The sequence below is a fragment of the Emydura macquarii genome, unplaced genomic scaffold, assembly GCF_026122565.2.
Source record: "Emydura macquarii macquarii isolate MOO-44397 ecotype Brisbane River unplaced genomic scaffold, CSIRO-AGI_Emac_v2 contig_431, whole genome shotgun sequence".
Classification (NCBI taxonomy): Eukaryota; Metazoa; Chordata; order Testudines; family Chelidae; genus Emydura; species Emydura macquarii.
Window position 1 is genome coordinate 15,516,392 of NW_027130568.1, and position 24,535 is coordinate 15,540,926.

Here is a 24,535-nt window from a genome sequence, read left to right on the forward strand (position 1 = left end):
AGTATTTCATTTGTCTGATTAGTGCCTTGTTTAATTCTCATTTCCAAACATCCTGGGAGATCTCGTCAATGTGAAAAAAAAGATTAAACACTTACTCTATATGTTGCTAAATCCCCTCTCTGTACCTCTGCTAGACACAATGTAAACGTGTGGATGGAAAAGCAATGATACTGAATCCATTATCAGTTAATTTCATAAATCTTTTAACAGCTCAGAGGTAGCTGCAGCTTGCCAGGTGCCAGTTTTTAAATTTAGTAGCGGGAGTGGGGAGTGGGAAGTGAGGAGTTTGGGTGGGTGGGGTATAGAGAAGGGGAAGTTGGAGAAGGTGTTTTTGTGGCTGTACCTCTTGCAGAGCCTTGTTACTTCTTGTAATAAATATGACGGTGATGAAAGGATTCTGGCTTCAGAACAGAAAAGGGTGTGTTTTAAATTCAGCCAGTTTCCAGCAGTGGGCCACTTACTCCCTTTGTTTCCTAGAGCGAGTGAAACAATGCCATTATTGCTCTGCATGGTTAGCAGTGTGAGTGACCTTCAGTCTTGCCATTTAGAACAGACTCAAGATCTTCACATTGTCTATGCCAAATGAAAAAAGAAACCCGCTCCTCCATCCCTCCCCCTCCACAGCACATATGCACACACACCAGTGCTGGTGCTGCAAGGGAAGTTCCCGACTCTGCACACATCTCTCTCCACCTTGCACATAGCTGACAGGGGGATTTTTCACCTCTTTACTCTCCTTTCTCTTCTTTGATTAACTTTGGACCAGATGGCCGGTCCCCAATCTCCCAGCATGTGTTTGACTGACAGGAGCCTTTGATAAACCTCAGAAGAATGAAGTCATCTCCAGGTCACCTCCTCTGCCTGGCCTTTAACATCCCACACATACCACCATTATCTGCTGCATAGAAGACAAAGGAAATTAGCTGCAATTCCCTATCATCCCCATTATTTCCACACTGATTTAAACAAGGAAGCAATGAGATGCCCTTCACTTTCCTTCCAAAGGTACAAATGTCAGCTGTTAAGAAATGCAAACAAGAGGTTTCCCATGTTAATGGATGGGCTTCTTTGTAAAGCCAAGAAGTGGTAAAGTGAATTTATTCAGTGGCTGCCTACAAAATACTTAATATAAGTCTAAACAAATTCTTTAACCACTTTTACTTTATACACACTGCAGAGTGCTTTGGAAGCCTTACTGTTTTGGGATGGAGATAAATAGTGAGGTGATATACTGCACTCTGATATTCTTTCCATTTGCGGTTGCTGAATCTTCATATCAGGGGTAGAAATGGGCCTGAATCAAAATCCTAGATCCAGACAGAAATATGGGGAAGTTTATCTGCATCTAGAGCCAATCTCTGAGGTTCAGGGCCTATCTCCAATTAAGAGAGGAAAAACTGTTTGGATATAATAGGATAGACCAAAGCTCAAACCAGAACAGAACCTCCTTGAAGGCTCATAAAAGTTTTTTTTTTTTTTTCCCCTCTTCACTCCTTCTTCCCACCCCCGTGCTTTGGATCTTTCTGCACTTTAAACTTTTGGCTGGGACCAGAAGCACCAATATAGCACAAAAAGGGCCTTAATGTATTTTCAGCCTGCCTAGAAGCAGCAAGTGCTAGAAATCTCTCTCTCTCTCAAAAAACCCCCCAACAAACAAACAAAACAAGAGTCCTGTAGCACCTTAAAGACTAACAAATTCCTGTGGGCATAAGCTTTCGTGGGCTGCAACCCACTTCGTCAGATGCATGAAGTGGAAATCACAGATAGGAGGTATATCTATACATCCAAGGGTAAGAAACAACATAGGGGAAGGCAAGTGCTAACAAAGTCAATTCAGTTAGAGTAGATGAGGCCTATCTCACTTGTTCTTGTGTGTTTCCTTCCCACATTTGCAGGCCTCGGGTTTAAGGAGTGTCACTGGCAGTTAGCTCTGTTAGGTTCAGCCACCAAAAGTATCTGACTTTTTGGGTGCTTATCCGGATCCAACTTCCAGATCTTTGAGGTTCACCTGCATACATGCTCCATGGAATTAGAATGACACGGCTTTCCAAATTACCTTTTGGTAAAATTAGTCTATATTGTACTATATTATTTGTATTGTAATATAGCTTCTCTTTCCCTTCTTTGCATTTTATTTTAGCAACCACCTCTGGCACCAATAGCAGTGGCGTACCGCGGGTCTCCAGTGCCCAGGGGACAAGCCTACATTTGTGCCCCCTCCAGGCCTCATGCCCCCTGCGCAGGGCAGGAGGGGTCCCAGCGCTGCTCCCCCCAGCTGCCCCAGGGAGGGGGGTCTGTACTTGCAGGGTGTGGGGATGGAGGCTTCGGGGGGTGCAAATGCAGGCGTGGCTCCGCTGCGCCTCCCCGCACTTACCTGGCATGTGGTGCCCACCTATCTCACTGCAGCCCTCCAGCCTGGCGCTGGCTCAGACAGGGCAGCCTCTCCTCCCAGCCTGGGGGAGCAGCCTTTCACAATGCGCAGAGGGGATGCTCGGGGGTGCCCCTCAGCACCTCCTGCACCCCTTTCCCCCCCACCGAGAGGGGCTAGACCAGGTTGGGCTGGGCCGGGGCCCCCCCCCCAGCATTTACCTTCTACTCCAGCCTGGCTGGGGCGGCCTCACACCCCCCCAGCTTGGCGGGGGGGAAGGCGCCAGCCCGACACCCCCTGCAGCCTAGCGTCCGGGGGCCCGACCCACCCCGCTTTCCCCCTTGGTATGCCACTGACCAACAGTCCAGCTATTGCCAGTCAGTGCCTAGTCCTAAGGCTGATCCATAGATAGGCTAGAAACGTACCAAAAAACAGCAGGTGTTCTGTTAGGACTCTTTATGGTGCCTCCAAACCCTGTTGTGAGGAACTTCGGGGAACATTTATGTTGCGATAAAAGACCTGCTGCACAGCTGGCCCGTTGATTTGGGTTTGCAAGGCTCGAGCTCGAGGAGCAAAAAAAAATTGCCGGGTCTCAGAGCCCAAACAGCTGTTCTTCAGTTTTTAGCCCCACAGCCCAGGTCCTGTGGGCAGTGTAGACGTACGCTTAGAGCCCACCGGCTTATCTACAGACAGCAAAGCACTGCACGGGCACTTATTTCTTATTTTATTTATTAATCCTTAGAGCCAGACTAAGGTCGAGAGTTACCAGGAGTATGAAACCCCCATACGCTGGGGTGTTTGCTGTATACTGCAGGGCCCATGTTGTTGCACAGCAGCAATACATTTTGTTTGCTGCTTCTCTGCACCACAACCTGCCGTGTGATGGCCTGCTCGAATGGCCTTCAACAGGTAATAGCTACTTCTCTCTCTATTCCCATTGGAAGATCCCGTCCTGTCAGAAATGCTCTGAGGGTTGTTTTCACAGATTTTTGAAGATTGAAGGGACCATTATGGTTGTCTAGTCCAACCTCAGGTTTAACACAGGCCGAAGAACTTCACCCAGTGATTCCAGGCCACTTGTGGCTGACCTCAGGCATGCATTGTAGAAGGGCATCCCGTGTTGATTTAATGCCCCTCCCCAGCTGAACTGCAATACTATGAGCTCATTTCTGGAGCCAGGCAAGAATTTGGCATAAGGATAATGACAGGCCTAACCATGCTGAAATACAAGAGAAGGTAACAAGTCTTTCTTTTTAATTTCTGGTTTATCAGCCGCTGGGAAGAGTAAATATAAAGGCTTTTATTTCCATCTTCTCTGCTTTCAGAGCAGTCTACTCCATTAAAGTCCTTCTGCTGCTCTTGAAGGTGCCTGGAGCACTCTCAGGCCAATCTGCATCCTGATCTCTCTGTAAACCATCCTTAAAGCACTGAGGAGATAGCTAGAAATGGAGGTTTCTGAAAGGAAGGCAGGGGTCAAAATGGCTGCATTTGGGGTGAAATTCACCCCTTTGCAGAGGGGTAGCATGAGGCTTCTGCATCACGCAAACCCCAGTTATTAAATTGTGGAGTTCCACCAGAATAAAGTTGGAGCAGTGCCATGGTGGACCCAGGCCCATAATCTCTTAACAACACAACAGTTGTTACTCTGAGGCTCCTTCAGCCCTTACCCCGATGAAGACTGGTCACCCATCACTGATGGCAAGAGTTCAATAACCCTCTAAAAGTTTGGGACTCATCTCACATTTATCCAAATCTTTCAGTCTCTCTTCTTCCTTCCCCACCCTCTTCTCTGAATAACGTTCTTTTCCCAGCGAAGCCAGGTCTTCTTCCAGACTACATGCTTCCCTTCCTATAACCCCCAACTTTTTTACCTTCCAACTGCCTTGCTCCTTCTCCCAGCCTCCACAGAACTCCTGACTAATGATATTCCCAACACAATGGCTTAGCAGAACCTTTGCTCTGCCGAGCCAAGTAGTTCTATTCCAATACTGCGCTCTGTAGGTCTTTTCCTGGTCAAAGGTAGCATAGATTGCAATGCATGTTTCTCACCCCGGAGATATGGAGATGTGAGATTTGAACAAAGCTGTCATTACAATTAATAGTATCTATGAATTCATGGGACTGTTATAATCTCTCTAATTAGTGCTTGTAGTGCTACTGCATTTTACAACCCTCGTTCCTTGGCAACCTCAGCACATCTCCATGACGTTGCAAATTCTTCTGCATGCTGGCTAGCTGAAATCTGAAGGAGGGATGGAGCAGCTAGTTGCATAGTTTCCCATAGAAAACTTGGGCAACCAGCAACCTCCTCCTAAGAGCATGCTGTCTCCAGACCCCAAGATCCTATATTCTCTGGAGAGGGACCCAAGTCATGTGGGGGCATTTTGTGCCAGAGATCTCTGGTCAGAACTGAAATGTTCTTGGGACAAGTTCCTTGTCAAAGATAGCAGAATTACAGAGCACTATCAGCCCTACAGTTTTCTATAATGTATGTTACCACTTACGTTGTCTGGCCATGCACACCTATGCTGATGGGTGTGTTTTAAGTGTAGACAAGCCCTTAGAATTTGTTACTCTGGTGGGTCCATTTCTTTCACTGGCACTCTGAGACATAGGTCATTTTCACAGTGGGTGCCAACGTACATCGAAAGCACAGCAATAGCTGTAATTTCAAGTTTTTTTCAATTTTTTTTAAAGCAGACATATTGACTATCTACAATTCAAAGCACAGGGGGGGTTCATGCTTTTCATTTTGCTTATAAGACGGTCATGGTGAAAGCATGTGAATGAATATTTTGCAGGAAGCTGCCTGTGACAAAGACAAAGAAGAAGGGTTTGTCGGTGCACTGTGAAAAGGAAGCGAAAGAAAGAAAGAGATTTGTATTAGATTTTTAAGGTATGTTTGAAAGAATGAAATTTTTTTAAAAATGCTTTCAAATCCTCAGGGACTTTCCAATTTATCAAGAAAGACACATTCTTCCTAATGAAAGGTTACTGACCTTCATGAATGTGACAGTTCAATTACAGCCCATTCATATGCAGAGCAGCCGTTGATAAAGGATTTAGGAAATGTGACTAGCATAGCAAAAAATGAAAGAAAAATATAAAGAGAAACGTCTAGATTTTTTTTTTTTTAATTGTGGAGCAAGAATTCTAAATAAGATTCTCTCAGGTAGTAGAACCTTTTCTTCTCTGGCCAAGCAACCCATTAGATTTGCTTCAGTGAATACATTGACTTTCCTCCCCTTCTTTTTCTACTAATATTTCTGTCTTTTTAATCCCCTGAACTACTAAACCTAACAAATCAAAAAGCCCTTGGGGTGCTGAGATGCAGGGTTTCAAACATTTTTTCTCTCTGACTGGCAGAGAAAGCTGGAATGTGTTCTAATGTTATTTTAAGTGCTTGCCTAGTATTTAAACTCGTAAATGGATGGAAAGTTAAAGCAGCAGGCAAACGCGTGCACACGCCCTTCCCCTCCTCCTTCTGTTCCCCCCCATCCCCATGCACACACACACACACACACATTGACTTGGCCTATCCAAGACTGTTAATAGCGAAGGCAGATATTGGCTAGACTCTCTGGAGCCGGCCTTCAGCCAGTGGAGGGTGACACCTGTGAGCTGATGTTTGTTGAACTCCTCCAGGTGTAGGAAAGATGCTTAAATTGACATAAAGCAGAAGCTGTAAAAACAGCCAAGGGTGTCACTCAGACAGCTCCTAGGGCCAAGATATTGTGAAAGAGCTATAAAAAAAATAAAATGTTTCAGTCACTGGGAAATAATTTCAAAATAATCTGTCTGTCTATCTGGATGGATATATATATATATATATTTTATCCATCTAGCTACACAGTTATATATAGTTACACATACTATATATAAATATATATACTCATACAAAATAGGTACATTAGACACACACGTGATCAGGTGCGCGCACACCCCTTGCAAGTGAAGGTGATAGCCGTGTTATAAATTGCAGAATTACGTGATAAACACCCTCTCCTTTGGCATAGCTCTCCAAATCGGCATGATTTGCAGGTGACCCATGACAGAGAAAACTAGACGGAAGCAGATGGAATGGGAGTGGTGTATGGCTAGTGCTTAGCTTGATCGACTGCAGCATATAAAGATTTTAAAGTCTATGTCATGGTTGTGCAGAAGGCAAAGTCCTATATCCAGCAAGGCATTTAAACACTTTTAATGGTTAATCTGGGCTGCCTCCACCTGGTTACAGAGTTCAGTTTTTTTCCAGTATTAGTCAGTTTTCAGATAAAATCAGTAGGAATGGGACCAACCATTCTGCTTCCTTGGTAACAGAGCATCATGAGGTGGGAAATGCAGAGCATTAATTGCTTACATTATGGCCAGGACTGGTTTCTGATACACTGGAAGAGCTGTGGGCATGTAAGGCCACCACTTGTTTGGTGGACTCATGGTCATCTTGGTGGTTTGAAGCCCGTGGAGAGATGTTGACCCAATATTGGCAGGGGTTCTCAGTATCTGTCTTTGTCAGGGTAGGGTACCAGCAGTGCTTAATTTGTGCCAGGGCTGAGCCCCGGCACCTCTAGGCTTGGCAGTTCATAGCCCCGACACCTCTGGGCTTGCCACATCAGTTATGAAAGTAAACAAATTGCTTGAGCCCCAACACCTCTTTCATTACAAATTAAGCATTGGGTACCAGGTGGTCTCAAGAATTTACTCGTGAAGCCTCCATTCAAGAAATCATCTCTTGACTATCTTGCCAACTATTGGCCCATATTAAATCACTCATTTTTAGGTGACTATTGGAGAGGGTTGAGCAAAAGAGTTCTTGCAATATTTAGTATCTTCTTTGACTCTTCTTCTAGTCTAATTGTGAACCCAGGGCTGGGATGGAGAGTGTTTTGGCAGCCTTAGGTGATAATCTCCTCATAGCAATAAATAAATAAAGTGACAGTGCTGATTTTTTTGGCTCTGTCAGATGCATTTGATACTATTGACCATGAGGACGTGTTGACATGCTTGCAATCCCTAGTAGGAATACTTGGGATCACATTGGGTTGGCTCCATGCCTACTTGTCTGAGAGGACCTAGAAGGTAATTATAGGCAATAGTTCCTTTGCGAAGTGCTACCGGCTTCCACTTCGTTAATTCTCTAGCTTGTCACGAATTGGACACCACTAGGGTGGTTAGTAAGGAGACTTTGGGTGAGGTACCATTAATATGCTGATGAGATTCATCTCGTCAAATGCTGCTGATGCAGTGAAATGGGTGGCACAGTGTCTACTTGAGACTGGGCCTGGATGAGAGCTAAATGATTAAGGCTCAGTCCAGATGAGATAGTATAATGTGGGAAGCAACCAGAAAAATGTGCAAGTAATGGCACTGCAAATTGAGGGAATGTGGAAAACATTTGAGACACACATTCAAAATGCCGAGTTCAAGATAGACCTTCCGGATGCACAGGTAGCATTTGTAGCCAATAATGCATTTTTTTTATCTGTATATGGTGAGGTGAGTTGGCCCATTAGTTTTGGATGCAGACCTTGCTAGATTACGCATACCATTGTCACCACAATATTAGACATCTGTAAAGCACTCTGCTACATCATGAGACCACTCTGAAACTGAAGCTGGCATAGTATGTGTCCGCCTTCTAATTAAATGGAGTTCCATGCTGAAAGTACATAACACCAGGACCCATTCTGGCTACCACTGAATTTCTGGGTGGAAGAAAAGGTGTCGATTTTTCTTTTTAAAGCCTCAAATGTTTTGGAACCCAGTTACCTGCCAACTCATCGCTCTCTTTTGTAATATTGCCACAGCTGAGATCAGCTGAAGTGCTCAAGATGGAGTTTACTTGCCATAAACAGAAGATGACTGCAAGATTATTTTCCAGCAGAGCCCTATTTCTCTAAAAAATGAGTTCCCCATTAGTGTGCAAGAGCCCAGATTAACTAGCTTCCCAGACTTGCTGCAAGATCCGTCTTCTTTCCCAGACACATGGGGAGAAGTTTGCTTAGTCGTGGGAAGCACTGTATGACTGAGTCTTTGGCTATGGCAGAATGAGCAGTTTGTTGTTAATTACTAACAAGATTTTAGATGAGACTGTAATTTTAATTGTACGGGCACCCAGAGCATAGAATGAGTGCTGGCTGGGCTTAGACACCTTTTTATAAATCCACATAAATAAAACCTTTAAAAAAAATAAATAAATAAAATTAAAAAAAAAATTGCAGAGTCAAATGGTAAATGACTTTATTAAGCATCTTTGACTACATCACCTATCATCTCCCCATTAATCCCTCTCCTCTGGACTTAGTCTAACATTCCAAGCCTCTAAGCAACACCAGTCACCATACTTTTAAAATCCACCTATGCTGATTTAAAAAAAATCTTTATATGTTTATTCCTTCCCCTCGAAAATATGACATTCATGCCACCTACCCAAAGTGCACCTGCCAGAGGCTCAGGACAGTCCCAGGACGGTGACACTTCTCTCTGGATAACTATGTCACAGCTTTAAAGTCAGCTATCTCACAGCCCTGCCAGACAAGAGTTGGGGACTTACCACCACCAAAGGGGGTGATTCCCAACTGGACCCCAAGCGCTTGCATCTAAGCTTTGAAAGGCTTAAGATATTAGACTTAAAAACTGAGACATTTTTAAGTCTAGAAAAGTTCCCCAAGGTAATGTAAAGGATTTTTAAGGCTCCCTCTGTACAGTTAAACTCCAGGTATTTAGGGGCTCAATTCATCATAGCACTTAAGCATATGCTTAGGTTTTAAGCATGTGCTTATGTCCCATTGAAATCAATGGGATTTTAACATACTAATGTGCTTTTTCTGAATCAGGCCCCAAATCAGTTAAGTTTCACAACTAGAACGATACAAGAAATAGTTCCAGTAAATTCTATAAAGCTCCCTAACTTATTCCTAAAATAGTTCTTTGGTGATCTATATAGTATATATGAAATATGATGTGATATAAAGCTTTTCCTGGAACTCATTTGGGAGAGCCCCTATAACTCACTTGTGTTTTTGCCTCTTGTGGGTAATACACCAGCCCAGACATTTCAGCCTGGGTGAGATCAACAAAACAAGCCTATAATACTTGAGGTTATTGAACGTGGAACATTTTGAAATCTGATTTACTTTTTCACCACCGATTTAAATGTATTTACTTTTTGCATTAAATTCGGCTTGGACAGTGGACAATGCCTGTCAGCCAGCCAGTGAAACTGACTTTAATTTCTAGTTAGCTTTACTTAATGTGTCTCTTTCGAAGATCATGTTTTAATATTAAAAATAAATTAAAAACTTGTTTATAGTGAATGTAAAAATAAAACCGCCATAATGAAAAGATAAATAAAATAAAAGTTTTGGTCAGAAAGTTTGTTGACAGGGTTCCTTTAAACCCCTCGCTGTGAGACTTCAGCCTGCAGTCAGGCATGTGATTGAGAGCAATCCAAATGGGCAGACAGTAGTAAACTCACCAGCTAAAGCTCACAGGCTTGTTCACCAGGGGGAAAAAAACCAGTCCACTGCTGCTCAAGCCAGGATGAACTTTACATACTGTACGCCTTTTTGCTTGATTAAAAATGTATTCATCCTTAAAGGCAAATCACCCGAGGACTTACAATAAGTCACAAATACAAATATGAATTTATTTCATGTACTTTATGTAACAGTCTCTTTCAGGAAGAGGTTAGTATTGGTTGGTGACTTCTGTTCACGCACTGGTCCAGGCAGGTTCTTATGAATCAGTTCAAATGGAAATCAAACTGCACCTGAGCAAATATTGGAAGGTGGGGGAGGAATAGCTTTCCTTTTGCAGCTACAAACATTACAGTGACTTATGCATGTTTCTTAGGGGAAAATTTGCTCTCAAGGCAAATTGCTTGATAAAATATTGCAGGAATTAAATGGTTAAAGAAGTGGTTAAAGAGTGGTTAAAGAAGTGAAATTGTTCTTTTACTGTTCCATCCTTCAGCTAACTTTGAGAAGAAGTGGCTTCACCCAGAAAAATATCTGCAGGGAAAAAAACTCTAATTTCATCTTCGGCCTTTCAGTGAACCTGAATGTGAAAGTACGCTGGGAGAGCCCTCGTGAACTAATAAGGGATGGTATGGAGGAAGGTCTGATATATTTGGACAGTTTTTCTGTAGACTCTTCCAAGGAGGCATGCACAGCCATTTACTACTGAAAAATCTATATCCCTATTCCAGTGGTCTGCATGGTATGCAATCTCAATAAAAGCTCAGCCTATACAGGACTAGGAATGGGACAACAGTTCAGTTTGTGAAAGAACAATCAGTCCAGCCCAGGAAAATGGCCCCGGAAACAACTTCCATTCCTATTAATAGTCAGTCAATGGATCAAATTGCTGGCGGATCTGTTTGCCTCAAGTGACAACAGAAAACTGAACATCTATCAAAGCAGGTGCAGTGTGGCAGCACTGTGGGGAAGTAGGTGTGTTTTTATTTAGATGAACATTTCAACTGGGCTATAAATTGTATACAGTGCCACTAATTAAAAAAAAACACGGAAGGAAATAAAAACACAAAACAGAGATGCTGGTTGGCAATAATACCGAATCTACAAATAGGACAGACATTTCCCTCCTAGTGTCTCGTGATATGTTTACAATAGAATTTCATAACACAATCACCTCCAGAGCAGCAGCCATGGCCTATACCCAGGAAATATTATATCTGTTTGTGTATATAGCTAACTAGCTGAGGTATTTAAAGAGGGCCCACCAACAGAGTATCAAAGTGCTTAGGTTTCTCCAAAAAGCATTTTCTGCATTGATAAAAGCAAGAAAAAGAGTTACATTCAAGATTTATTACAAAATCTGGGCATTGCTCCAGAAAAAACACACATTTCCAAAATCCTAGAATTTTTGCTGGATAGCCTATATTGAGGTCAAGCTTACAAGCTTTATGAAGGTGTGTGCTTCTGATGGTGAGTTGCAGAGAAAACGGTCTGGGTTTGTTGTCTTTTTGCTTCTTTATGATGTGTAAAGTCATTCTGATTTTTTTTTAAAAAGATTTTGGCTTTTTTCCTGCTTGTTTGTTAGTCTTGTCGTGTCTTCCCTAGTTTTGCTAGAGGAATTGTTGCTGGTCTTAGGGATGAGGACTGTGAGCTTTATTAGCTTCTATCTGAAAGGGAATGTTGAAACTTTCACAAAGACATTTTTCTTCTCACATGTTTCTCGGGCATTTGAAAGTAAGATGTATTAATAAAACCAAAGAAAACCCAAAGAGTTTGAAATGTCTGAACAAAAATAACTTTCCCTTTAACTTAAACAAGTTCTGCTTTCATAGTATCTCTGAGGTCATAATTCTGCCAGTTCCCCTGTCATCCAGAGAGTTTCTCAGGAAGAAGTGAAACAAACGAGGCATGAATTCCTATTACCAAAAAAAAAAAAAAAAAGGCACCAGAAGAAAAAAAGATCAAAACAACTTGGCGAAACCAACATGAATTGCTAAATCTGCATATTTTTCCTTTGTGTAAGAGGAACCACTGATTGAGCTCAGCAGCCCCCTCTCCTGGCCACAGTTATAGAAGGCATAGCCAGAGTGTGTTCCCAAAACCCCAGAGCCAGCATAACTAATATACAGGGAACAACACAGCTACCGCAGCACAGCATATAATCATGTGAAGAGCAGAAAAGTGCAATGGTTAGAAGAGCCAATTCTGAAGATCTAGCCTGGGGGTAGTTTCCAGAGTGCTTTGTGTGCATTTCCCTAGTCTTTTAATAGCATAGATTTGGAAACTATCTTTCCATGTATTCCCATGTTCCTATTTGATCTGTTCTTGCATTAAGCAGCAGTCCCTCATCTGAGTGCCACATCCTACAGAGGCCTGTGAAGTTTATTCCTTTCTTTCTTCTCTCAGAAATATGACTTGATTCAAGTGCAATGAGAGAGAAGGGGATTTTATTTTCCCAGTAAAGATTGTGTGGGTAGAAAGATATCCATGCTGTCAAACTCTTCATGACTAATAAATATTAACTGCATTGAGTCTTCTAATTATCCAAAAAAGAAAAATTGACTATGTGGCCAACTACTTAAACCATCTGCTAAAGAGCGTTCTTGGAGGTTTCATCAGAAAAATGGGCAATGGGGTTGAAAATGTGAATAATTAAACTCCTAACCTAGATGAATATGACATTGAATTTGTAGGGGTGTTGTAGCAGTCTCAACAGTAGCAACAATATTGAACATGGAATCCTCTGTAAACCATTTTTCATGAGGACATGTTTGTGTGCTCAAATTAGCATTCAAGCATTGAAAAAAAAAACCCAACCCTTTAATTAGGGTGTGGAGGATTTAAGATTCCAGCTGAAGCATCCATTTTGAAAATCTAGCTAACCACAGTGTATGTCCATTCCTATTCCATGTGATGTGATAACTAAACACAACAGAATAAGTACTGGACAGAGTAAAAAGATTAATTTCCATTTAAACTTTGCAAAGCAGATGTGTACCAGTTTGGCTCCTGTTCACATTCTTCTTACTTTTGCTTTCTTGTGCATTCTTCATTTCTCTTGATCTGGCAAACTTCGTAAGTGTGACGTCTTGGGGAAAAAAATAAAGAGACTTTGAAATACCAGGCAGCAAGCAGGAATAATCAAAACAGCAGGTGATATTTCAAAGCCCCAGGTCAAAATGAGTCGTCAAGTCCTGAGGCCTGCATCGTCTCAGAAACTCTTTGAATTCCAGATGCTTACTGACCTCTTTACAGCTAATAATGAGACAATCAATAAAGTATTTGATCCCTTGCATGAAGATCTTACTACAATTGGTGCTATACTCTTAGACATGAAGAACAACATTTTGATATACATGCTAAAATTGGCATGCTCCAGCCAACTGTACAGGATCATGGCTCACTGTTTAATTCTTGAATGACTTTGAGCAGGATTATAAAGAACTTTAAAAGAAAGAGCAAAATATGTGCCAAGAATATTGCTATATTTTATATATATACCAAATATTGAGATGCTGAGGATCACAGATTCCATAACTCCTGTTATATAAAATACTGTTTGTGAAGTGGCTTCTTCCAGCATATAATTTTCATGACAGTGGATCTCAACCTCCTCATAATGAAGACAAGAAAACTTCCCCTTCCAATGGAAATCTCATGGTGCTCAGGAGCAGACCTTCAGTCTGGTTTCAGATTTAGTAATTGGGGAAGAAAAACTGGGCCAAACGGCAATCTGGATAGGGTCAATTACTCAGACTACTTAAAACTTGTCCAGTAACATCTTCTTCAGAGGTGAAGGTGGTTCTGTGTGGAGGCAAATGAATACCAGTGTTTCCTGATTAGATTACAGTACTTGAGTGGACTCAGAGCTCTGGAGATGAATTCTCCACCCAAAACTGATGAGTAACTCCAATTGATTTCAGGGAGATATCCTAGAAATATCACAAATTACCAGTTTAATATTTAATTTCCTTTTTGTCTGAAAGCTTTACAGTTTTATTTAACCCCAAGTTAGACTCTTGTGATACAGGCCAAATAGGCTAACATTTCAGTTTGAATCAGCTTCTGGGGTTTCTTGTCATTCTAACTCTAAAGGATTGGCGTATGTACATTTTTATCAGCGTACGTAATCCCACCTTTCTACAATATGTAGTTCTGTGGAAAACACTGGACATAGCTTTAGGTCCAGATGTGAGGAGCTTCAGCCTCTCTACGTCAGCATCTCTACATCATCTGCCCACTGGATGGAAGTGCAACGAAGAGATTATGTGCTCCTTGGAGCGAGAGAGATTTGGCAGATGTTCCTCCCTGACTCTCCCTTATTCCTCATAGCTTAGGATGTTAGGCAGGAAGTTCGTGCTGAATGGTATATAATGGACAGCATTACCTGGTTGTGTTGTGGGAGTTTTCCAGGTAAAGAGACTGTTTGGTATTTAACAACAAAACCAACCAAACAAAAAAACAAAACAAACAAACAAAAAAAAAATAAAACCCCACCGTGACTTACTTGACTATATTTCTGACGTATAGACATATTCGTATTTGATCTTCTTAAGTTTAACTGTTTTTTGCTGATTTAGGTCAATTGAAAATAAAGTAATTCCTTCCACTGTTATTGTAAAAGTACATGAATTCAAAGCCCAAGAGATTATAGTTGTTCAAGAAGCCTAAGTGCTGAACATTCTCTTGTGCACTAGGGATGGTGACTGGCAAACCTCCAGATTCCTAAAGGGGAGGCCTGGTCAGCCCTTTTTCAAAGCACAGTCAGACCCCCAAGTCAAATGCATGCATGTTGCTATTGGACGTAAGTGCTGGGGTGGGTGAATACATTGCTCTTTTTGACAGCTGTAGTAAAGAGCACTGCCAAGCACTTTTGGTGTGAGCTGAAGCCCAATTAAGCCAATGGGAGTCTTTCCACTGATTTTACCGAGCTTTGGAACAGCCCTTAGGGCTCCAGCCCATTTATTTCTTTCTGCCCTGTTCAGAGAGAACCATTGCTCAGGGACCCTCCACAACCACTGCCACTTTTTCCCACAGCAGGCCTCAGAACAGTAAGTCTGGAACCTAGCCCTTATGTCTTCATTTCTACAACCTGGTTTCAGATCTAATTTTTCCATCTAAAAAGGTTCCCAGCCATTTTCTTTGAGTTAATCCCCACCTCCCACCTGAAATGATAGGGTTGCAGGAGGCTATAATAAAAGTCCTGCGGAATAGAATTATAGCAGAAGGAAATATAAAGGACACCTAATATGTGTGAACCTCGTACTGTACAATCAAATATTACTTCTGTCCAAGTATAATTTCCTTCTTTGACAGGTTTACTGGCTTAGTGGATGGGGTGGCGGGGGGGGAACGTAAATGTGATATATCTTGATTTTAGAAAAGCTGTTGACACTATCCTCACATCATGCTCATAAGCAAACTAGGGAAATGTGATCTAGATGAATTTACTATAAGGGGTGCACAATTGGTTGAATATCTCTACTCAAAGAGTAGCTAGCAATGGTTTGCTGTTGAACTGGGAAGTCATATCTGATGAGGTCTCTGAGGGGTCAGTCCTGTGTCCGGTACTATGCAATATTTTCATTAATGACTTGGATAATGGAGTGGACAGTATGCTAATAAAATCTGCAGATGTCACCACGCTGGGAGGGAGTGCAAACATTTTGGAGGACAGCATTAGAATTCAAAAAAGACCTTGACAAACTGGAGAATCGGTCTGTATTCAACAAGATGAAATTAAATATAGACAAATGCAAAATACTTCACTTAGGAAGGAAAATCAAGTGCACAACTACAAGTGGGGAATAACTGGCTAGGTGGTTGTATTGCTGAAACAGATCTGGGAGCTATAGTGGATCACATACCGAATATGAGTCAACAATGTGATGCAGTTGTGAAAAAAGCTAATACCATTTTAGGTGGTATTGACAGGGGTGCTGTATGCAAGACAGTGGAGGTAATTATCCCACTCTACTCAGCACTGGTGACATCTCAGCTGGAGTACTGTGTCCAATTCTGTGCACCACACTTTAGGAAAGATGAGGACAAATTGGAGAGCGTCCAGAGAAGAGCAACAAAAACGATAAAAAGTTCAGAAAACCTGACCTATTTGGAAATGTTTAACAAACTGGGAGTGTTTAGTCTTGAGAAAAGAAGACTGAGAGGGGACCTGATAACAGTCTTCAAATATGTTAAGAGCCAGGGCCCAAGCATAATTTTTTTGGGCCCAGTACAAACTTGTAATGTGGGCCCCCTCCCACACACATACCCATGTGGGTTGCAGCATGGGAGGGGCCTCTCAGGGCCTCCAGGCCCTGGTGAAGTGTATCCTCCCCCTGCCATGTGGGAGCCCTGTTAAGAGCTGTTATAAAGAGGACAGTGATCAATTGTTCCCCATGTCAACTGAAGCTAGGACAAGAAGTAAGGGCTGTAGAAGAGGAGATTTAGGTTAGATATTAGAAAAAGCTTCCTAACTATAAGGATAGATACGGACTGGAACAGGCTTCCAAGGGAGGTTGTGGAATCCCTGTCATTGGAGATTTTAAAAAACAGGTTGGCCAAACACCTGACAGGGATAGTCTAGGTCAGTGGTTCCCAACCTATGGCCCACGGGCCAAAAGTGGCCTGCAGGGTCTTTCAGAGTGGCCCGCGGCTCCCCTTCTGCTGGCTGCAGAAGGGAGCCACTGCCCAAATACCCAGTCAGTGTGCATTGCTGGTGCAGGCTCCTTGCTGCAGCCAAGGGGATGGGAGATCAGCGCTCCTCTCCCCTTGGCTGCAGCAGGGAGCACAGCAAAGCACTCTGCCTGGGTCCCTAGGTACTGGGTCCCTGCTGGAGCCAGAGGGAGGGGAGCATGGATCTCCTGTCCCAGTGGCTGCAGAAGGGAGACACTGCCTAAAGACCCAGGTGGAACACACAGTTTCCCTGCTGCAGTCTGTGGGACGGGAGATCCTCCTCGCTGAACTCCTGCCCTCTGGGGGACAGGGGCTGCTGGCGATGACTGGTGGCCCTTCAGGGATGTAAAAATTATATTTGTGGCCCTTGAGCCAAAAAGGTTGGGAACCACTGAGCCAGGTTTACTTGGTTCCGCTTCAGCACAGGGGGCTGGATTTGATGATTTCTCAAGGTCCAGTCCAGCCCTACATTTCTGTGACACTCTAATGCTAGTTTTCGCTTGTTTCTATAAGCCCCCCTGCTATTCAGTGTAGATCTTTCTTATATATATATCTGTAGCTTTACACAATATGCCTTATATTTATAACATGTTAAGGTCAGTTTATAGCAACTACTGATAGTCGAGACAACAACGGGAAAAAAATGTCTCTATTGTGTAAAGCTACAAAATTCCTAACGGTTGCAAAGGCAACAACAAAGCAGCTTGTATTGTCTTTCTCTTTCATAAAAAAAAAACACATGACTCTTTATACAACAAATCCATGAAGGTTTGAACACTAAAACTGCAGAATACGTTGACAATCAATGCACCCTTCTTGCAACTGGTGATGGATTTTCTATAGATCTTATCACTAGACAGAACAGAAATGAGACGCAATATGTTCCTTCCACAGACGAGAACTTCGGCTTCTGAATTCTATGCTTTGAATTTTTTACTCTTTCACTCGCTTTGCTAGTCTGTTGATGCTATCAACTTCGTGAGAGCTTTTGTTTAGAGTTTTTGTTTTTGTTTCTCCTCTCAGTGTTTCACACTTTGGCTGAATTTAAATGAAACTTTCTGCCTGCCAAAAGCAGTCCTATAACTAAACAGTATCTCTGCAAAACTTCATTTAACTATTAAATAAAAACATTAGATAACCAAAGTTCAGCATTGTCCTCTGAGGATGTACAGTACGTTTCAGTGTGCTCTGGTTTCTCCAGACACAAGTACAGTGAAGAGGTCAGGCTGGCACGGGTGAAGCTTACTGCTCTCCCATCTCTTGAGGGGGCCCAGTGAAGAAGAAATGCCCTGGCTAAAGGGCAGCATAACAACCAGCTTTCCTATCACCAGAGCAAGTCTGTGTGTTTTAGGTCCTTTAAAAGCACTGCACTAGTTGGCTGGTTTGCAAAGGCACATGACAGCCTCTGAAACTGAAAGCTATAGCTGCTAGTGTTGCTTGTTCATTCAGAGCAACTTCAGAGACTAAGCCCTGGTCTACATTACAAACTTATGTCAGGATAACTACGTCGTTCCTGGGTATGGAAAATCCATACCCCGGAGAGCGACACAGTTATACCAACCTAACCCCCGAGGTAGACAGCACTATGTTGATGGGAGGGCTTCTCACATCAACATAGCTACCACCTCTCTACGCAGACTGGAGAAGTTCTCCCATCGGCATAGGTAGCGTCTTCACTAGACACTACAGTGGTGCAGCTGCAGTGGTGCAGCAGCAGCTCTGTAAGTGTAGACAAGCCCTCATAATTAGAGCTAATGGGATGATTACCATTGATTTCAGTGGACTTTTGGGTCATCTCCAAAGGCCAGAATCTGCATCCCATATTCACAGTAAGTAGTACTTTCTCCATGAATTATCCCACTGATTTCAGTGGAACTATTCACCTTGTAAAGTATTATGCAATGTCAAGTTTGCAGGCTCTGGTCCAAAGTAATTATACCTGAGCTATTGGAATTTCTTCTGACAAAAATGGTCTGTTTTAAAAATGATTTTTTTTTCAAATTTAGCACCAACATTAATTTTTTTGTTATTTTTCAACAAAACATCATGCCTTTCTTTCACTACCACCCCTCCAAAAAAACCCCAACCTTTATATGTACTTGTTTACATTTTCATTAACTGAAACTGGGTTTTAAGTCAGTGAAAAATATAAAAAAAACCATTGTGCTAGTGTGTTTGAGATTTTCCATAAAAATTGAGGGGAGGGAGTTGAAAAAAATGAAAAGAAAAATGGGTCCATTTCAGACCCTTCAAACCAAAATCAACTTCTTAAATTTTGAAATCTGTCATGAAACGAGATTTTCATTTTCACATCAGCTCTAATTTAAACCTTTCTAGCAGCCTCTTCATATCTTAGTTACTCGTGAAGCTCGCACTGGAACAGACCTTCACTAAGCCCCACTCCTACTATTATTGGCTATGACAAATGCGCAAGCTTGGAAGACAAATGCATTAGACTGTCTTGGATCAAGAATGCTATTAACCCATCCACAAAAGAGTTACATCAGAACGAAGCCATTTCTAAACTTTGGTTAAAGTGAAGGCTGTTAGCTGAGGCCATGCTCCTCTCATTAAAGTGGGGGAAGCCACTTCAAATCAGGAAGCTACAGTATGTGCAGATTATGAAACTCAAGTGAATGCATTTTTTGCCAGCTGGTTTCACACCCCCAGTTGGCAAACCACACAGGTTTGGAGGGGAATTAAAATAAATTTTTCAGCAGAACTAACTGTTTTTGTTGTTATCATATAGATTCCATGAGCTATGCTTTGGTACTGTCAAGACAGGCAGACAGCTGCATGAGGGGTGGAAGGAGAGAAGATGACTGAGATGAAATCACCACCTCCACTGACTCCGCAGGAAGAAAGGCACTTTGGGATCCCATCCACAAAAGTTTTTCAACCTGGCTGGCTTTTGAATAGAGCTCATGGGAGGCCAGTCATGGAACTTCCACTGAACAAGGCATGTAAAAAACTTTCTGACATGGGTATTGTTTCAAATGAGAATTTCATATTTCTTCCAGCCTTTAATTACTTTTATTTAACTTGTTTTGCTCTTGGGGCTGTGATTACCCTGGACAAAATTAGATCGATAAATAAACAGAAATACTCTCTCTTTGGTCACGAGAGAGAGAGAAGAGCTGGGAGAGCTGCCTGAAAATCAGTTGTTAGGCTTGCAATAAAAAGTGTTCATGATAGCAGAAGTTTCTTATCACTGCATGAGGTGCAGTTATATTACTCTTACTTCTTCTTAAAAATCTCCTGCCCTCTAAGACCATTAAGTATTATTAGAGTGGAAATGGAGCTTTTGGCCAGGAATTGCTGCTTTGCTTCAGAACTGATGACTGAGCTCTTAGCATCATCAGGTAAGGGCCCTCAAAGTACAGTGCAGCAACTGATTTTCCAACATGCAGAGTAAATCCATGCTGTGCATTGTAGGTCAGGATCATGTCAAAAGTTGTGTACTAACTGCAGTACCAAATGTCTTCTGGCAATCAGGCATCTGTTTTCTGGCATGTCTTCATTCATAGCAAGTTCCAGAATAGCAATTGTGGATGCTGCTGTTTCTCTTTGGTGTTTCCCTACCCCTAATGGATTATGGGTGAAATTTGCCCTATGCAGATGGCCATAACAAGGGCTATGCACCACTGAAGTCCCATTTAAGTTTTGTCTGGATTAGTTAAGGAGTGCATAGCCTCTACACATGGGTGATTTTTTTCTTTCTTTCAGTAATAATTACAATAGACATGTAACATGACAATAATTACAATAGATGTGACATGGGTTGAATTTTTGGCCTACCCCTCTTAGTCAGAATTGGTTTGGGTCCAAGTTCCATTTGATATTTAAACTTTAAGTGTGCTTGGATAAGAGGTTCCAGGTGGGCAATCAATGTTCAAGGCCATTAGGGTAAAAAGTTCTGGTCGTGAATCACATATAGTTTGTAAGTATTGTTGTAGCTGTGTTGGTTCCAGGATATTAGAGGGCCAAGGTGGGTGAGGTAATCTCTTTTATTGGACCATCTTCGGCTGGTGAGAGAGACAAGCGGAGGAAGAGCTCCGCACAGCTTGAAAGCTAGTCTCTCAACAGAAGTTGATTCAATAAAAGAGATTACCTCACCCACCTCGTCTCTCTAATCGAGTTTGCAAATGATGCTTTAGTAGAAAATGGTACTATTGGCTAGAGAAAATTAGAGAATGTGCACAGTAATTTTCATAGAGCTAAACTAGAGTTTGCTACAAAGCACCAGAAAGTGTTATAGCCAGACATCTCAAACAGCACCAAACCTATAATACTCCAGCAGTCTAACTACTGGTGTGACTCCAAGGCTCAGAAGAGCAGTTCTAGATGCACATGTTGTATTGAACCTAGGAAAGTCAATGCATTGCCATGTTAAAGGCCTGTTTATTACAAGCAAAATGCTGCATGCATTTTGCCTTTGCCATGTGAAAATATCACAGGCTCTGAAGCCTGATAAGGAAGCAGCAAAATCACTGGGGAAAGAACTAAGTAGGAGCTTGAAAACATCTCTGGAAAAAAACAGAGAGAGAGAGAGAAAGATGTTCATAGAACTCCTTTTGTATCTGTCTTTTTGAACTCTGTCTTCAAGACTGCACTATTTTATTCATCAGAAAATGGTCACAAACCTGCTGAATTTATAGTTGTAGGTTTATAAGTTATTGAATACTACAGAGAAGAATGTAAATCAGTTGTACACAGCTTTTGTAGCACCATGGGTCATACTTGCAAACTTCCAGGACCCAAGGATTAGTGAGGTGCACACCTAATCTGCGTACATATTACCCTACGTTTACAGAGGAATTGAATCAGAGAGGAATGCACACAATTGTTATTATTATTGTGTATTTACAGAGTGTGGACAGAACTTTACAAAACATATAGAAACACAAAATATATTTTGAGGGGCTCTAGGGTAAGACTGGCACTGTCTCTCTGAAACTTGCTTCTTGATGACCCCACTTGTCTTTGAGAGGCCACATGCATTAAACAATGCAGGCTTTAGTCTGTCAGGTGACTGCAGTGTGTTGATTTCTTCAGATTCATAATAGAAAAGATCTGCTCTTCAGAAGAGGTACACACAACTATTGCACAACGCTGGATCTGTCCTGTGGATGGACCGCATGAGTTTGCAGGGTTGTAAAGCAGGAATCTTGAATTCTTACTGTCTTGTCAAAAGCTGTGTCTTTCCTTCAGCCATTTCCTGTCTTCCATCTACCTGAACTCCACTTCCCAATGCTATGGTTGGTTCTGCCTCTCTATCCCCTCTTCCACCTAGGTTGAGCACCACTGATGTAAACCCTTCTCTGTAAGTTTATCACTATGGGCTGTGTGTGCAGCTCTGTGTGTTATGGGGGTCGTATCCCCACAATAGAGATACTGCTTGTACGGCTACCAAAAACATAAGGCTTAGTATTTCTTATATGACAGCAATCTAGCTTCAAATCAAAATAGCACTTTTCATTTCGACACCGGCAAATGTCTACAAGAGCATTTTAAATTAGCAAAATAAGTCAAAACATTAACTGTTCAAATGAATTCATTTACTGTGAGGGGGGCATGGCATGGTGTGTTGTTGCCTTCACTTCTGTGCTGCTGCTGGGGGTGTGGCTGAGTGCCTGAAGAGTGTGGCTGCTGCACCTCTCTGCAAAGATGGAGTGCTCTGCTTGGTGCAGGGTGCCCTCCCCCCAGACTGCCCGCCCCAGCCAGGGAATGCAACCCAATCATCCTGTAACGCTCCCCCCACCCAAAAAAAAAAAAAAAAAAAAACTGGGCTGGCACATGTGCCTGTCCTGCAGAGACAGGGTGCCCTGTCCTAGATGGAACGGCCCATCCAGGGATTGCTCCCTCCAGCACCCAGCCCCGCACCTAGGAACTGCCCCCCGCAGCTGCCTCCAGCTTTCCCAAAGCCTTCCCCCCAGAACTCAACCCTCCCCAGCTAGGGACTGTGCCCCAGCCACCCACCCCACCACCTAGAGTCTGTCCCCCATGCACCAGCTGCACCCTCCTGCCTGCAACTGTAACCCCCGTACTCTCTCCCCACACACACCCCCCGTAACCCCAGCTTCCTGCACCTTCTTCCATTCCCCCAGTCCCTTTTACTCTCCTCCGAGTCCTCTGTGTCCCTAGCCACTGCACCCCCTCCCCTCGCTCTAGCTCCTTACACCCACCATGTGTCCATGGTCCAGCTTAACCCTGTGGTCTTAGTGCCAGGGAGCCTGCTCCAGCAGGGGTCCACTGGACCCACGATACTGTATGGTGGAGAAGCAGAGAGCAACCTGGCCTCCTGCTGATGCTGCTGGGCCCAAGCCTATTTGGCCAGTGGGGGAGAAATGATGCTGGGCCTGGTCCTGCACAGCCTCATTTTTTGGAACCCCTCCCTTCTGGCTCTGCACCCTAGGCAGGTGCCTCTCCCACCCAGCCCTAGTTATGGCCCTGAGGATGTCACATGGGCTGATTGGGCCACAAGTGGCTCACGGGCCATGCATTGAGAACTATTGGTTTACCCTTATCGTATCTTTTCATTTCCTTCAGTCTCTCTCCAATCCAGTCCCGTCTCCCTCCAGCTCCCAGTCGAGTCTCCTCATCTATCCACTCCCGATCTTCCCCCCACTGGATCGCCCTGCCTCAGTTTCCCCAAGTAGCCTCCAGTCCAAGGCTCCTTGGCTTAGTTTAGTTTTCCCCTTAAAGTCTGGGTTTTGTCCTCTCTGCTCAGCTCAGAACAGGCAGCTTCCTCATCCAGACCGCCTGAGGCAAGCAGAGGGGTCACTGAGAAGACAGGAGACAAAATCTCCCTGCTCGCAGTGGCTCAGCTGCTGGGAAAGTCCTGCTCAGCTCAGTTCTGGAGCATGCCCACTATGAACCGAATCTTTGGGGAATTGAGCTGCGAAGCTCTAGCAAGTCCCTTCAGCGTCTATGTGAATTGTGATTTTTTTTCCCCCATAGGCTTATAACTTGGCCAAATTCGGGCAGGCTTTCAATTTTCACCTGCAGTTAGGCACTAAAGCACTTTTGAAAAGGTCACTACGCACCTACCTGCATGTTTCAACAACTCTATACTTTTAAAACTGGGGTCTAAGGTCTTTAATGCAGGGACCACTTATTTGTTTTATTTTTATACAGCAGCTCTTACAAGGGATTCCTGATCCCTCACTCAGTCTCCAAGGTGCTATCACACTACAAATAATAAATAATGCTAATTAATACTCTTGTTTCAGACATGGAAGTTTCACCAGAGCAAGAATATCCCTTTTTTTCCCCCCCTATGAACCAACATCTTTGATTGGCTACATACAGATATTACCAGTCTTCACCAGGCATTGTATCCTAAAATGAATCCATGCCCAATAAAGAGAGGGTAGTAGTAAGGAGTGTCTTCTTGCAGGCTGCAGTTCCCACGTGGCATGTACAAATAAAGAAAATCAGCACACACACAGGCACATCAAAATCACGTGGCTTGTTTTCTGAGTTCCAATGCTAGGAACAGTTGCAAACGGAAGTATGATCTGTGGATAAGTGTGCACGCTCTCTGCCCAGAATGAATGTAGTCACCAGTGCTCTGACCTCAGTAAACAAAGACTGGTGCAGTTGTACATTATACTACCCAAGGCTGATCTCAGGGATATCATTAATTGCTGGTTAAGGTACCCGTTTACCCCAGTACAATAAAACCTGCTCTCAGGACCACCTCCACCACTCACTTCCTGACCTGAGACCACTTGGAAGTGCCTCCAGTACAGCTCAGTTCAACCTTTAAAGAAGGAAGATAACAGGACTTGCTGAAGTCTCTGTTTACTTGAGGTGTCCAGCAACAGAGATTGGGGTGTCCTCAGTACCCTCACTTTAGTCAGGTTATAGAATGTTGGTATGATGTATGAAAATTATGCCTAGCCCCCAAGCCTGCTCATATATTTGATATCAATGACATCCATTATGCTCACAGGCATAATTTGATTTCTGTGGTTGGGAGGAAAGGGGCTTAATAGATATGGCTAATTTC

General features: G+C 43.0%; 1 long non-coding RNA gene across 1 annotated transcript in view; it reads left to right on the forward strand.

Annotated features, from left to right (window-relative positions):
• Positions 1 to 19,698, forward strand: part of LOC137146281 (uncharacterized) — a 33,994-nt gene extending 14,296 nt beyond the window's left edge. Inside the window, exons 3-4 of the long non-coding RNA XR_010917899.1 lie at positions 5,170 to 5,264; positions 19,271 to 19,698. This is a non-coding gene — a long non-coding RNA (uncharacterized lncRNA). The remainder of the gene's footprint in view (positions 1 to 5,169; positions 5,265 to 19,270) is intronic.
• Positions 19,699 to 24,535: the final 4,837 nt, after the last annotated feature.